The sequence below is a fragment of the Phasianus colchicus genome, chromosome 17 (assembly GCF_987193195.1).
Source record: "Phasianus colchicus chromosome 17, bPhaCol1.hap1.1, whole genome shotgun sequence".
Taxonomy (NCBI): Eukaryota; Metazoa; Chordata; class Aves; order Galliformes; family Phasianidae; genus Phasianus; species Phasianus colchicus.
In genome coordinates, this window is record NC_143452.1 from 6,098,740 (window position 1) to 6,113,180 (window position 14,441).

The 14,441-nt window shown below is 37.9% G+C and overlaps 1 protein-coding gene across 26 annotated transcripts in view; it reads left to right on the forward strand.

The window, feature by feature from the left end:
- NCOA3 (nuclear receptor coactivator 3) overlaps nucleotides 1-14,441 on the forward strand; it is an 85,650-nt gene that overhangs the window by 5,283 nt on the left and 65,926 nt on the right. For 9 of the 26 annotated variants that reach the window (XM_031590542.2, XM_031590594.2, XM_031590585.2 and 6 more), the window contains exon 1: nucleotides 5,602-5,726. The gene's annotated coding sequence lies outside the window, so the exon portion shown is untranslated. Of the gene's footprint in view, nucleotides 1-3,438; nucleotides 3,667-4,340; nucleotides 4,448-5,601; nucleotides 5,727-5,773; nucleotides 6,152-6,172; nucleotides 6,390-14,441 lie in introns of those variants that run through there. The other 17 variants (XM_031590562.2, XM_090152169.1, XM_031590571.2 and 14 more) reach the window with 7 other exon arrangements.

The window sequence follows — 14,441 nt, forward strand, 5'->3', positions numbered from 1 at the left end:
CATTGTTTTTCCTTATCCATTACAGAGCAGCCTTTCTGCAGATGCATTTGTTTTTATCCTTTAGACTTGGAAGCTGTTTTCTCCCAGTGAATAATTTCATTGCTTTTTCTGCATTATAGTATAGAAATCAGTACAGTTCTTAAGTTTCCAAGAGTATTATAGTCTGGAATGGCAGATATGATACTGTAGTTTGATTTTGCTTCAGCTGAGCAGAATAAAGAATAGCACATGGCTCTCATTGCAGAGGTAGGAAGATGTTCCGCATGTTAATCACTTATTTTTAAATGCAGAAGTTCTCCCAGCTGTAAAAAGGCTTTAAAGGAGTGCTTGGGTTCCACTAAACCTCTAGTTCAGCTGTGGGCTTTAGCCATAAGTTATTTTTCTAGCCTGCTTGAGGATGAATAGATTCCTTTTGTCTCCCTAACTTTTTTAAGATGAGAATCCATATTCATGTGCAGTTAATGTATCTGAGTGGTTAGGTGTGATGTGCTTAGGTTCACAACAATTTAGGAAAAGAATATAGACTTCAGGTCATTAAGAATGGAGACTTATGTAGCTGGTAGTCAAACACAATTTCAGATTTAATTGGCAAAAAATGGACTAGGAGAAGTTAAGTGTACTGTAACTTGTTTATACACTCTTGTTCCATCTGTCCCGCTACAGATTCTTTTCATGCTTAAAACCAACAAAAAAAATATAAAATGCAGAGAATTTCTAGAAGTCATTTCTACAAGTTTGTGAAAGTATAGCTTAAGAGATTGAATTCCTGAGGGTTCAGTCTGTGAGTGGCTAATAAAGGTCTAAATGCAACTTAGACCTCAGGAAGTTCCAGAGGTTTTCCTGGAACCTGAGAGAAGTTATGTTGGTAGGACTTCTTTTTGTTTGCTACAGTTTTGATATTCCTCATTAATCATCTGCTACCCGACACTGCTGGAGAAAGGAGAGTAGACTTAAGAACAGGAATCAAAGAAAAAGTTGCTTCTAATGAACTTTGTACAGTCGAAGTTCTTAAACGTTTTAGATAACTAACTTTAAGTAAGTTTCAGCTGAAGGAAATACTTAGGCTTTTATTTTATTTATTGTTTTCCTTTGGTCTAATTTCTGTGATTTTTTTCATGGGAAGCTAAATTTTATTTCTGCTTACTGCATTTTAATTTTCTTTATTTATAATTACAGCTATCATTGTCAGTGGAGCAGCAAAATTACAAAATAGAACATAACTTTGAATAAGAAAATCAAAACCAGTATGAGATAAAAGCTAGTATCAAAAAACATTTGACAGAAGACTGTTATGAAAATTGACCCTGCAAAGCTATTATTTTGATTTTTTTTTTAATTATTTAGGTGGTTGCCATCAGTTTGTATTTTAAAAATATTGTTGTTAATAACCATAAATTTGTTATAGGATCCTCTTTGATCTAGATTAACCCAGTAGTCATGTTCAAATTTCACTTAAGTTTAACAATAAAAATGGGCAAGAAAATAATTTTAACTTCTCTGTGGTCAGAAATGTGTTACATTTCTGTAATACTTGTATTGCAGCTACTTCAGTATGCTGTCAGAGTCTAAGCTGCTTGTTTATATGTTTTTACAAAATTGATATTCTGCAACAGAAAGTTCCTACAATGTCTGTTTGTTATCCCTGCACCTCCCTGAGAGGGATTTTTTTTTTTTTTTTAATTCATTTAAATGGAGCAAGAGGTATGTCTGGAATCCATATAGCATGGTAAGTCCACTGAAAGCATTCAGAGTAAGTTCTAAAAATACAAAATCTTGTTTAAGAGCCGGAGTTTGCAGCAATTTCTAAACACTCAGTATGGTGGAAAGCTGTGTAATTATGTAAGTAATTGATTTCATTATGTTTTAGGCAAATAAGTTGGGGTGAAGAAAGCAGTATTTCATCTGTACTTGTTCCTTATTATTAGAATGGGCTGCTACATCTACTTAAATTGAAAGCACAGACTTGCTGCATTTCTTGTGCCACCTGAATGTTGACTTTCACCACAAAAGGTTCTAACAGTAAGAGAAATGGGTAAAAGAGCACTGATATTGTCAAGAAGAAAATTTTAGCTATTTAGATCTAAGCCTTACTAGCTGGAACACACATCATGAATTTACTGACCGGAATAAGAGAGTAATGGTTACAAACAGTGTTGTTGTAACATTTTCTTTTAGTACAGTTATCCCCAATGTGCAGAGTCACTCCACCTTGAAACCAGTTCATTTTGATTAATGTGTGAGTAGCTGATTGCAACAAATATACTGGGTTTTAATTCCTATTAAACTGCTGTTTTCATTTCAGGTGATTTGTCTGTTCTTTTTCTTGTTAAAATTGGAGTGTTAAAATGCATTTTTAAGAAATCATGAAAACATAACTCCATTAGTTGTTGTATTAGCTAAAACTATGCTTTATTGAAAATTTGCTTAGGAAGTACAATCAGTTTGCTGAAGCACTACAATGCATGTTTCAGATAAGATTTTTTGTCTTTTTAACATGAAATCAATAGCATGAGCTGTTTTTTACTTATGTAAGCTTCTGATTATTCACTGAACAAGACGCTGATGAGGAAGACTGCTTCCATTTTATTAAAAAAAAAGATTATTCTCTGATGTATTACTGGTACTTTGTAATTTTGTTTAACTTTGTTGCCGTTGAATCATCTTTTTATTTTATCATGCTAAATCAGTTATTCTTAGTAGTCTGGTCAGTTAAGCAGATTAGTCATGCAAAATGAATTGGTAGTCTAGGAAGAGGGTATGTATGTAGTCTGGAGTTGCTGTTTGTTTATTTTTAACCATTCCACTCTCATTCTCCCGTTCTTCAATATTTTTAAACATTTCCTATCAGTGTTGGTTTTCTTTTATTCTAATTTAATGCCAGAATAACTTTTCTCTTCAATCTGTGGTAATTTTAGAGTTTAGAATACACAAGATAGTCTCTCTAGCTTTAGTCAAGCAGGCTACAAACCATTAATGTATGGAAAACATATCAAAAATTCAGCAATAAAAGTGAGTTAAAATCTTACATTCATCAAAAAGTGCCAGTTTGTTCCCAGAAAGCCTGGTTGTAATGGGACAAACAAAAAAGATTCTGCTTAATCTGATTAGGTCAGAGAACCCTAAAATACAACTTTTATGAATATATATATATATATATTCATAAATATATATATACAAAATTCAAGTTTTGTTTGGAAGGGTTGTTTCTCTTCTTTTTATGCTGTTTCTAGTTATTTGGTAAGGAGGAAGGGATGGAAGGCTACTTCTTTCCTGGAGTAGCCTTGGAAAATGTTGTAGCTCATGAAGGATATTTTTAATGGGGATGTTCTTATTGTTTCCTTGCAAAACATTTAAAAATAATAGTAATAAATCCTATTAATGGATGGAATGGAAAGAAATCTAAGTTGATGTAGCCCTTCTTATAAAGAGGTCTTGTTAATCAGTGTTTTTTATTTTTGTCTCTCAGGAGAGAACAATTAAATGTGAGGAAAATGTCCTGTATCTCCAGCACAATTGATTTTCTAAACAGAAAATTATCTTGAAAATTTCAGGAGACAAATCATTTTTGTAGCGTGATCCCCATGTGAACGAGAGAACAGTGTTTTTGGAGAAGAATAATAGATGATGGAAAATGATGACCAAGTGAGTTATGGCAATGTCTAAAATGTAAGCCCTGAATATTTCTCTAAGTGTGTACATCCATTAGGCTTTTTTTAACTGAGAAATTATTGGAATTGGGTTTAATTAAATTATTAAATTACATAAATTAACCTTAATGCATATAAGTATATTTTTGGCCAAATGTTTAATACATTTAGGCTTCCAAAGACTGCTTTAAAAAGAAAATGCACCAGCAGGTGGAGCAAATAGATAAAAATGTTCTGCTACAGTTCGACAGCTACATTTATTAAGATGATCTTTTAAGATAAGTGCAAGAATTTCAAGGGGTTTATTAATTTTTGTAGAGCATCACATTTTAATGAAAAGTGAAGGCATTTTATCACTATATCCATTATATAAAGTGAGAGCTACCTTTGAAGTTGTTTCTGTTTATAATTGGAAAAACAGAAATTGAAAATGAAAAGGGGGAAAAACCCACAGTATTTGTACTGTATTGACATGTGAAGTTCTGATTAGTGCTGAGTCTAAGATGTCAAATGCAGCGTAAGTGTAATTCAAAGACCTTGTGATCTATGTATAAGAAATATGAAGAATATGCAGTCTGCCCAAATGAAAAACCAGCAGAAGTAAATTCCAGCGTTATTGCATACTACCATTAACCTATCACACCCTGCTCACTTCTTGTTCTTGCCCTGATGAATGCTCTGTGTAATTCACAGTGGAAGGAGAGAACATCCTGCAGGAAACGTTACTTGAAAGAAATAGAATCGTTAAGCAGCAGATCTTGTGCTTTCAGGAGATGCAACAGGACCTCATTTCATTTAAGGTACCCTAATAACATGAATTATTTCCTCTTGTTGATGTCGTGATAAAGAATCTCTACCAGTTGGTTAAAATTGAATTCCCAATTAGAAGGACACACTTATAATTTTGAAGTTCTTGTGTAGTTTAATGACAAGGTAAAATCTAAGGTCAAATTTGGTTGGTGTGTTTTTTTTTTTTCTTCAGAATTTGACCATATTTTGACTTGTTTCATCTCTAGATTTGCTTGGCTTTCTACTACTTGTTCTAGAGATAGCTGAAGTATCACACTGTAATAGTAACTTACTCATAGGTGGCCAATGCTAGTTTAATGTATTTATTTAGGAATTATGGGAAGGCATACTTAATTGCTTTATTTGTTTTTCCATCTTGAATACCAGTTGTGCTTATGGTCCTGTAATGAACTCTGTATGAGGAGATGGCAGGACTTAAGCCAGTTCCATTATTTCACGCTATAAATTTCAACATGATAAGGGCCTTTTCATATAGCTGCTTTGAGTAACTGACACTTATGTGTACCATGTTCTCCACACAGCTCATTTCGGTCTGGAATGTTTTAAATCCTGGTTCTAAAAAAAGCATTGAATGCAAGACTCCTGCAGTCAGGTCGGAGGTGATGCTGTGTAGGTCCCTGTCCCACCTCCTTGCCTTCTGCCTTACAGGCGCCCAGCGAACGCTGCTGTCATTTAACTTGAGAACCGTGCCTCCATATAGCTGAAGTAAAAACCGATGCTATTTATGTTCGTTTTAACTTCATTCCAATCTGTTTGCATTACATTGAACATTTGCTTCAACAGACGTTGTTTTTTTCCCTGTTGAAGCCGAGCAGATTGTGCTTGGTATCGCAAGTCCTCCACAAACATTCCATAGCTGTGATCGAGCGCTGCACCTTATCGCATTTTATCCTTCACACGTATACAATGCTTTCATTAAATCCTGCCTCGGTGCGACTTCCCATCGCCCGCTCACAGCCGCAGCGCCTCACACACCGAGGGCAAGGCGCGGCAGGGCCGGGCCCACTGCGGCAGGGGGCCTCCCGGGGCCGGCGCTGTGAGGCGGCTCCCGCCCAGCCGCCGGCGCGCAGCGGCACTACGAGAACCGGGATGCAGCGCGCGGAGGGGCGGGCTCCGCGGGCACTACAGATCCCACAGTGCTCCGCGCCGCCCGGCGGCTCCGCTCGGGGAGGCTGGTTCCTATTTAAATCTAGGCAGCGAGGAAAATGGCGGCGAGAGGTTGAGCGTGGGGGAGACGGGGACGGAGCTGCGCCTTGGCTCCTTTCCCAGGTGAGTGGGGTTTGGAGGGAAGGAGGGAGGGACGGACGAGCGGAGGGAGGAGAGTTCTGGTTCTCGTTCTTCTGCTCCCAGCGCCGGGGTGGGACCGGGCTGCGGAAGGCGGGCTGCCCCTCGCCGGCGAAGGAGCGGCTCGGGGCTGGCCCTGAGGGGCGGCTCTCCTCCCTCTCCCCCTCCCGGCATGGAGGTGCCTCCCTGAGGGGAGGAGGACCGGGCGCGCAGCCGGGCTGTGCGAGGGAGCGATCCCCGCGCCGGGGCTGAGAGGATTCCCGAGGCGGCGCGCGAATGCCTTTACCTCTTCGCAACCATTGTAACTTCGGCGCTGCGCGTAGTTCGGAGGCGTTCCTGAGGCAGCGGTCGGAGGCTGCTGTGCTGGGCTGGAGCCTTCCGTAGCGCTGTGCGATGCGAATCGGAGTGAGGTGAGTTTGGGCGGAGGTTCCTCGCGTAACGCTGAGAGACTCGGGATCGCTTCAGGTTCCCGAGGCTTCTGTTGAGAAGCGTGTGACCCTGCGCTCCTCAGCCTGGGCAGGAGGTGTGAATGGGCGCAGTACCTGGGTTGGAATGGCCCGGCTGCCATTCGGCTGGGTTTGTCTGACACAGAGGCGGTTCCGGAGACCTCGTTATCTGCATTCTGCTTCTGATCGTCCTGTAGCCTGGGTAAGTTTCGGAGGTGACTTCTCTCGTCTCAAGTAGTAAGGAAAAGGATGAGAAATACTGGAAATGAAAGATTGATTTCTATGGTCTCCTTATTCACTTCTGCTCCGCAGCTGCAATGAAAACTGATGTTGATGAATGGAGATGAGAACTTTTTTTTTTTTTTAATTATGTGGTATCACAGACTGCTGTCTGAACGAGGTGTTGGTGATTCTGTGGCATAAATGGGGTGAATATGGGTGGGGATGTTGTCTGAGGTTGACATAGTTCCCAGAGTCCTCTTTGGTTCTAAAGTTGGTTCCGTTTGTGGTTTCTGCTCCCAGTTTTCTGCATGGTCTGAGGTTTTCTTTTAAAAGAGAAGCTGCTCACTTTGTCAGCTCATCTAGTGAGCAGCTTCAACTCCAGCTCTTTTATTCAGACAGTGTCTCCTTCCTTCTTTACCTGTTGGGGAGAAAAAATATCTTTTTCAGCCTTTAATAGTTCCTCTTGACTTACAGATAAAAGATGTTTTATTTTTATCTGGAATAATGAGACAAAACTGAAGCACGTTTGGAAGTGTGAGAGTACTGTCTATCTATAGAATCTCTATAAACTAGTTAAAATTTTAACTTAAGAAACCGGTCATCACTGTTTAAAAATATACATATATGTATAGTAGTGAGTTGCTGTACAGGAGATGAAGATGTTTATGTTGTAAATAAAAATACAAGATTAGCTTCATAGTCACAAGCAATATCTGCTTGAAAGTCCTAGCATAAGAGCCTGAATTTAAAGGAAACTGACCAAATTGCTTTTTTTTTTTTTAATATAAAACTATATCTAGTTAGTGCATAACATGTAGTCATTTTATTTGCTGTTAGCAGTTGTTGTAACAGGCTTTTTCTTTTCTGACACTTGGCAGAATTTCATGCAACTCTGTTATTATTACTAGTATGCCTTTTAATTTCATAACAGTGGATTTGCTGCTGTCATGCTAAAGGTTGGGAGATGATAACTAAGGGAAGTAATGGCAGGCAGAATAAACCCAGTATTCTGCCTTGCTTTAAGTGCCTTCCCTGATGACAGCGTACTGTTTCCAATCTGCTTTTATGTGGGCATCTGAGTTGTAGGATTTCTTTAATTCTTTTGAAACCCTAGTTCATTCTGGTTTTGGATTTATTAATTTAGAAGTTTGCATTGTCTGCTTATTTTTTTTTGCACAGTATCATTCAGACTAATGTATAGCTGAGATAAAAATGCATTCTACAATACAATGCTGTCTTTTGACTGTGGTTTGTTTTTCCCACAAATACCAGACAAGAAATCCTAGTCGATACCTTCATGATTAATTTCTGTGTTAAAGCTGCATAGAAGAGGTTTGTTTTATTTAAAACAACAAAAGAAACAAAATAAAAGCTGAAATAAACAGAATAACCCTACCTCTGATAAAGAAAGGGCATCTCGGTTATATTTGTCTGTGAAATCAAGCCATTGATAGCATGTAAAATGATCTTGGATGCTTAAGTCTGACACTGGAGGTTGCTTCAACTCCTGCATTTAAATGAGCCTCCCTTGAAGATGTGATCTTGAATAACTGTATGATATAGGATATTCTGCATTGTGTTCATGGAAGCTTTGCAGTGATGACTGTTTGGAGTATCTTAAATATTGTTTTCCTTTTTAATTCTGAAAGACAGGAGGAGGGGAAGAATTGCTGAGGACGTGGGAGGATGGTGAAGAATACCTAAATTTAAGTGGCAGTATGTCTGTGTGTTTTTTTTCTGTAGCTAAATCTATTGACATCTCTAAATGTAGTGTAGAAAGAGTCAGTTGAGAAATTTAATTGTTACTGATTAAAATCACAGGACAAACATTTTGTAGTAGTTTTAATGTTACATTTAGTTAGGAGAAGGTACATCAAATTCTTTTTCACCCCATGAAAATTGAAGATATACTCTGTTACTTTAATGCTTTTAATTTATTTGGTGAATTTTATTTTTAGCTGGCAGTTATCAGTAAGCTGATTGTCCTTGAATTGGAACAAAATTAACTTGCCTCCAAACTCAATCTCACAAGGGAATTTCAGTTTTTTGCATGAAGTATGTGAAATTACTGTTGCTGAGATTCTATGCTTTTGAGATGTAGATATAGATCACTTATTTTTTTGTGGTCTACAGCCACCTGCATTTCTGACATTGTGTGGAGTTGAGAAAAAGGCAGTTGCTTAATGCAGCATCCTACTTAAATAAAAAGGACCACCAGAGATTCTGTTGCCCATTTTTCTTATGCTGGGGAGTCAGGCTTGTTAGTGCTGACAGCTTAGGATGGAGGTGGTAAGGTCAGCTTTGTGGGTATCTCTCTACCTTTAAATCTTTTTGTTCCCTGACTTTGTGTGCATGTTGTGGGGTTTGTTTATTTTTTTCCACCTTTGTCACCTTCTCTGTTAAATGTAAGTTCTTGTCAGGTATGCTTCAGCTGTTTGCTGAATGTTCTTTGCTAGGTTATGGATCATTGCCCTGTTGGAAACTTTAAAGACTTACTAACCATCAAGTTATGGGTTGTTTTTTTTTTTTTTTAAAGGCTACGGGCATGGATAGTGTCATGACTTCAAGCCTAACACCACTATAATTGCATTTTATGACCAAGAATATTCTAGAAACCTGAAACAGTAAAAATTTTCCAGAAAATGTCATAATTGTTAGGTCAGGGCAAGCAATTTTTTTGTCAAAGTTGTTACACATGTGGCTAAATTACCTAACAGTTCTGCCCTGATTTATCAGTTGCACCTGAAAGTGGGGGAGGAGGGAGGAGAGGAACAATATAACTCTTATACTGCTAGCCATAATGACTAGCACCTGCATTGGCCTCAGCTGAGCATGAGATTTTGTCAGGAAGCCTATACTCTGTACTGTTTCTACACTTCCATGCATGTTGGGATGTGCCAGAGCCAGGGAGTGAGATAATTCGGTACAACAGGTACACCCAGATGGTGTTTTAGAGACTTACTTTCATGGTAAGTTTATATCTATATCTATCTATATATGTAAATATACAATCGTATGGATTATTCTGAATTATGAGGATTTTTTCTTCCTTCTTTGTTGCCTGGAAATGAGGAAAAAGTTATCTACTTCTAAGAAATAAGCATTGGTTGCAATTGGTTGCAAGCAAGGTTGCATGACTAAAAATGTTAACACATTGCATTTCCCCTGTCTCTCAGGTAGTTATAAGCGCTGTTTCTTTTCATTGCTAGTGATAGTAGGGGAACTGAGTGGGATAGGGCAGAAAGAGAAGGCAGAAGTACCTTTTTTTCTCCTGTTTTCAAACTGTAGGGCTCTTTTGCCTATAGAAGAGACTGGCTGATGGGGATTTGCTTTGTTTTGGTAGTATCTCCATAGGATTACATATGTGCTCTTCTTTGTGAGCTTTTTGGTGAGGTGGAACAGAATGTGATACAGTGTTTTTTTGTAGTCCCTGTTAGCTTTCTCTCAGCAAAATAGATGATACAAATGATATTTCTATGGCCTGATTTTATTCAACAGGCCATACAAATATTTTTCAATGACAAACAGATATCCAAGTACTAAGAATGGACTGTGTTCCATTCAACAAATACAATTATTTTTTTTCCCTGTGGAAATTCCTTTTATTTTTTTCTTCAGCCCATGATTTTACTGTAGTTTTCTCTCTGAGCTATGGAGTTGTTGAGACTTTCTAGCCAGCGCTGGGAAAACTAAACCTCAGTGCCCTCTATCAAGAGCATTTAGTTGGGTTAATGTAGGCTGTGCAGATTCTCTGTTTCTGATGTTGTGACTGAATAGCTAGAAATTTGGTCAGAGGAGATCCTGCTTGGGCTCTCAAACTACTTTCTATTACAGTGAAAGCTTAGAAGGTATGGTAACCTCAAACTATTGCTCCTGTAGAATAAGAGCTTCCTGCTCTTGTCTGTATCATGGAACTGTTGGCTTTGATATTTGAAAGCTGCTTTTTGCATGCCAGTTGAAAAAAAACACATGGGATAGATTATTGGATAATCTCTTTGCTAATATTGTGTTTTGAAAGTGTATGGTTTAAAGGCTGATGTAAGATGTAATCATGAGCTACTTTAGGAAAGCTTTTCGTTTTCCTGGGAATAAATTAAGGACTTAGTCTTGCAGATCTTCTTTACAAAATGGAGAAATATGCAAATATTATGCTGTTGGTTTGTTGGATCCTACATAAAACTGGTATTTTTATTGTTCTGTAAATACTAAATTATTAACTACTACCTACTACTTGTTTATCATATAGCTCTTCTGTTTTAGCTTTTTTCTCTTGATTAGGCAAAAAACACCATGTAATTTCTACCTCCATCTGCAGGTTAGAGAAAACTCATGGAGATGTGAAATGAAGAACATGAGCTGATTTCCAGCCTTCCAAAAATGTTCTGAAGGTTAAAGAGTTTGTCTCAGTAAGGAGATCTTAGGCAACTCAACTTTTGCTTTTGTTATTTTTGAAAATCAGTTGCTTGATCAAGCTCTAAGGTTTTTCTTCCCTAACAGAGTTCATAGTTTTGAGTAACTCTGAGAATCACTTTGGGTGGTGCACATGTAGAAAGGGTAAAGGCAGTGAGTATGAAGTGTGGAATGTCCTCTGCTGATAGTTAGTGCTGTTAAAAGTTAGCTTGTTAAGTCCATTATTTTGAATTATGTATCACTGTGAAGACTTAAACTGTCTTGTTTTTCTAGAAACCTGAACTTTTTTAATTGTTGTGACAAACTTGAAAATTAGTGTCTGTATATGTATTTGAAAGATATAACTTGCAGGTAATGTTCTGGACTGTCTTCCTTAAAGAAGACTACCAGATGGTGCAGTGCTGAAACTTAGTACCAATGGTTCCATGGTAAAATCAAGCTGTCTCTTTACTGCATGCTTTTCTGAGCTGCACATGTGGGTAGGTAAATATTTGTACTTATTATGCAAGGACAACACAAATGGTGACTCATTAGCACCAACCACTGCAAGACTACTGTTGCAGTCTTATTTGGAGATGTTTTTGGAGTCTCATTTTTAGTGAAGGCTTAGAACGAGGAAATAATCTTGGGAAGAAATGCAAGAAATAGTTGGTTTCTGAAGCTACGCTAAGTCTGAGAATGACTAAGCAGTGGAAGCTTGCAGTAGAAATGTAGATTTGGTTGTTTTTTTCAACTTTTTCCCCTCTAAATTCTTGTTATTCTGTATCAGCTCTGTCACTGCTCTGAGCTTTAGCTAGAGCATGAGATATGAAATGTTGGAGCATAATGAGACAAATCAGCTACTCCTACTTTATATTTGCAAGTGAGTGGTAAGCTCTAAGGATTCTAATGTACTGTTTACTTAATGTGCTGCATGAGTGAATTGTAACTTGAGAAATTGTATGTGAGGACAAAATTTCTCTGATGTATAGATTGTCTTCCTTTGTGACCTGTGTGAGCAATGGCTCACTTTGGTTATTAGACCTCAGCGGTTTTTTAATCAGTTTTTTTATTAAAAAGTAGAGAGGACCCGAATACTGCATGGATTTTTAATGTCTTTTTAGTCAAATACTGATGAGTTGAGTCAATTATGTGTAGAACTTGATCAGTGTACTCCAACCAACTTCTGTTTAACTTCTGAATGAGTGATGTGCAGTCAATAAAGTTTTTCAAATGCTTTCTGAATTTGCATGAATCTGAGGAAGCTGCTCTTCTGGGAAGCACCTAATAAGCCAGTTAGAATTTGCTTTAAGTGATAGAAACCATGCACACTTAAGAATTCAAAATATAACAATTAGACAGTGTTGCTCTACATTTTCTCTATGGCTACCTTACATCTAATAACAGCACTGTCTCCCTGAAACATCCCAGAGTGATTGAACCAGGGAGGCAATGCAGCAGAGGGGGAGGAAGGGTTTGCTGCTGTATCTAATCACAGAGAAGTTAAGCAGAATGCAGAAGTAAACTATTTGCCTGCCAAAAAAAACCCAACCTTTGTTTTTTGTGATGCATATACTCTAGTATTTTGAGGAAATGTACTGGTTCAGAATAGTCTGTCAATGAGTTTTAACTTTTTGTTGTTCTGCATCACTTGAAAGAACTAAAACCTGCAGCAAAGAGGGCTGTTTTTGCTTCTGCACTTGTAATTCTAGCATTTTGCTGATTGTCCTATGAAATGTATCAACTACTTAACATTCTGTTTTTGTCAAATATCTGAGTTACTTTCACCACATTTGCCCCAGGCTAGCAAGTCCTGGAACAGGGGCACTTAAGGGCTGCTTTGAACCCTGTGTGTGTGGGTATCAGCTAATGCAGTCTACTTGGATTAACTTTTCTGAAACTTCCTTGTGGACAACTGTTGAGTGTGTATGGGTGCACACAATTAGCACATGGAAACACTATTTCTTGTTTCTTGGAAGCTTATAGAAGAGGAAATGAAAGTTTAAAGTCATTTCTTCCTCTTATTCATGATGGTGGCTTTAAAATAGTTATCCATTCTTAGCATTCTTATCAGCTCCATCCTAAAGGAAAGTTCTAAAACAAAGTTGTTTTTTTTACCAGTGCCAAAGACCTTGTCTGTCCATGCAGTAACTTTATGTAAAAAGTTGGTCGAACAAAAGCAGGGAATTGTGGCTCTTGTTCCACTCCTTTCATGCTCTTACCATCTGTGCTAAAGCAGAGATGGCAGCATATTCTGCTCTAATACTCTCTCTTCTGTCTTCTGCTTTCTTCATCTTCTGTGGAAGCTTTCCTGATGCTCACAATGGGGAAGTTCAGCTCAATAGACAGACCTGTGCACTTGGCCTACTAGAGGACCACATTTTAGGTAATGCTGTTAGGTATTTATAGATAGATCCTTTTAGCCAGAATTTATACCAGTTCCTTGGCTTAGTTATAACTATGAAGTGGTACGGGAGAGAATCTGTTTTAACTACTTAAGGATGCTTAAAAATATTTGCTCTCTCATTTTGCTGTAATTTCATTAGAGCATAGCTGTACTGTAGTATTTCAAATTTAAAAAAAAAAAAAGGCAAATGAATTCATGATATTTTCAAGGTATTCTGTTTCTTACAGAATGATATCTAAACAGATGCATCAAACAGATGTTTGATGGCAAGCACTGGTAAATAACTTAGTTTTGTTCATTTGAAATATTTTTTCCTATTAAAATACCAGTATGGGAAGTAACATTATTAAGTAGCAGCTGATAGAATCTCATCTTAATCAACATTTAAAGTATATATTTAATAAGAGCTCTAAATGCAACAAAAGAGTACTTTATCTGCAAATTGTCCTCTTCATTACAGCAGTGCCTCTTAAACCTAGGATGTCCATTTCACCCCTCCCCCTTAAGAGGAAGGCTCGTTTGATCTGACAAAAGAAAGCATCTGCACAGGCTAGAGTAGCTTTTGAAGACAGTATTACACCTGTGGGTTTTCTCTTGAAGCTCTTTATCTTCTGATGATGCATATTTGTAGCTCTTAATTAAGACTTGTGGAGGTGAGATACAAAACCAGCGCAGGCTAACTTGCCAGATTGATATTGGCCATATTAGAGATCATAAAAAGGCAGTAGGGGGAAAGAGTTGGATCCTGTGAGGTGTGAGTGAGTGGAGATTTGAGAAAATTCAAAGAGAGCTGTCGTTGGTTAGGGACAGGGCAACTTGTGATGTCATCCACTGTTGCATTATTGTGAACTGCTTCATCTTCCCTTGCCTGTCTGTAGCTGGACCTCAAATGACCTCTGTAAAGAGATGAATATGTAGTATGATATTACAGACTGGCCAAGCAATGCTGTTGGCGTATGAGAAGTTTTTCATTTTTTTTCCAGTGTTAGCTGTGCTTGATGGCAATGAAACTTGCACTCATTTTAAGGTTTTAGTCTAGGCAGAAATCTTAGCATTGTTTTAGCTGTATGTTTAAGAAAGCTTTTTAAAGGTCTTTTAAAGCTGTGGAAATTTCCAGGACGAGCATGCACACACACATGCACACACACAACTCTGGTCTAATAGCTGCTTTGCAAGTAGAGAGAAATATGAACAGGAACCGCAGACATTTTGGATGTCAGCCTGTGAAATTTTCCA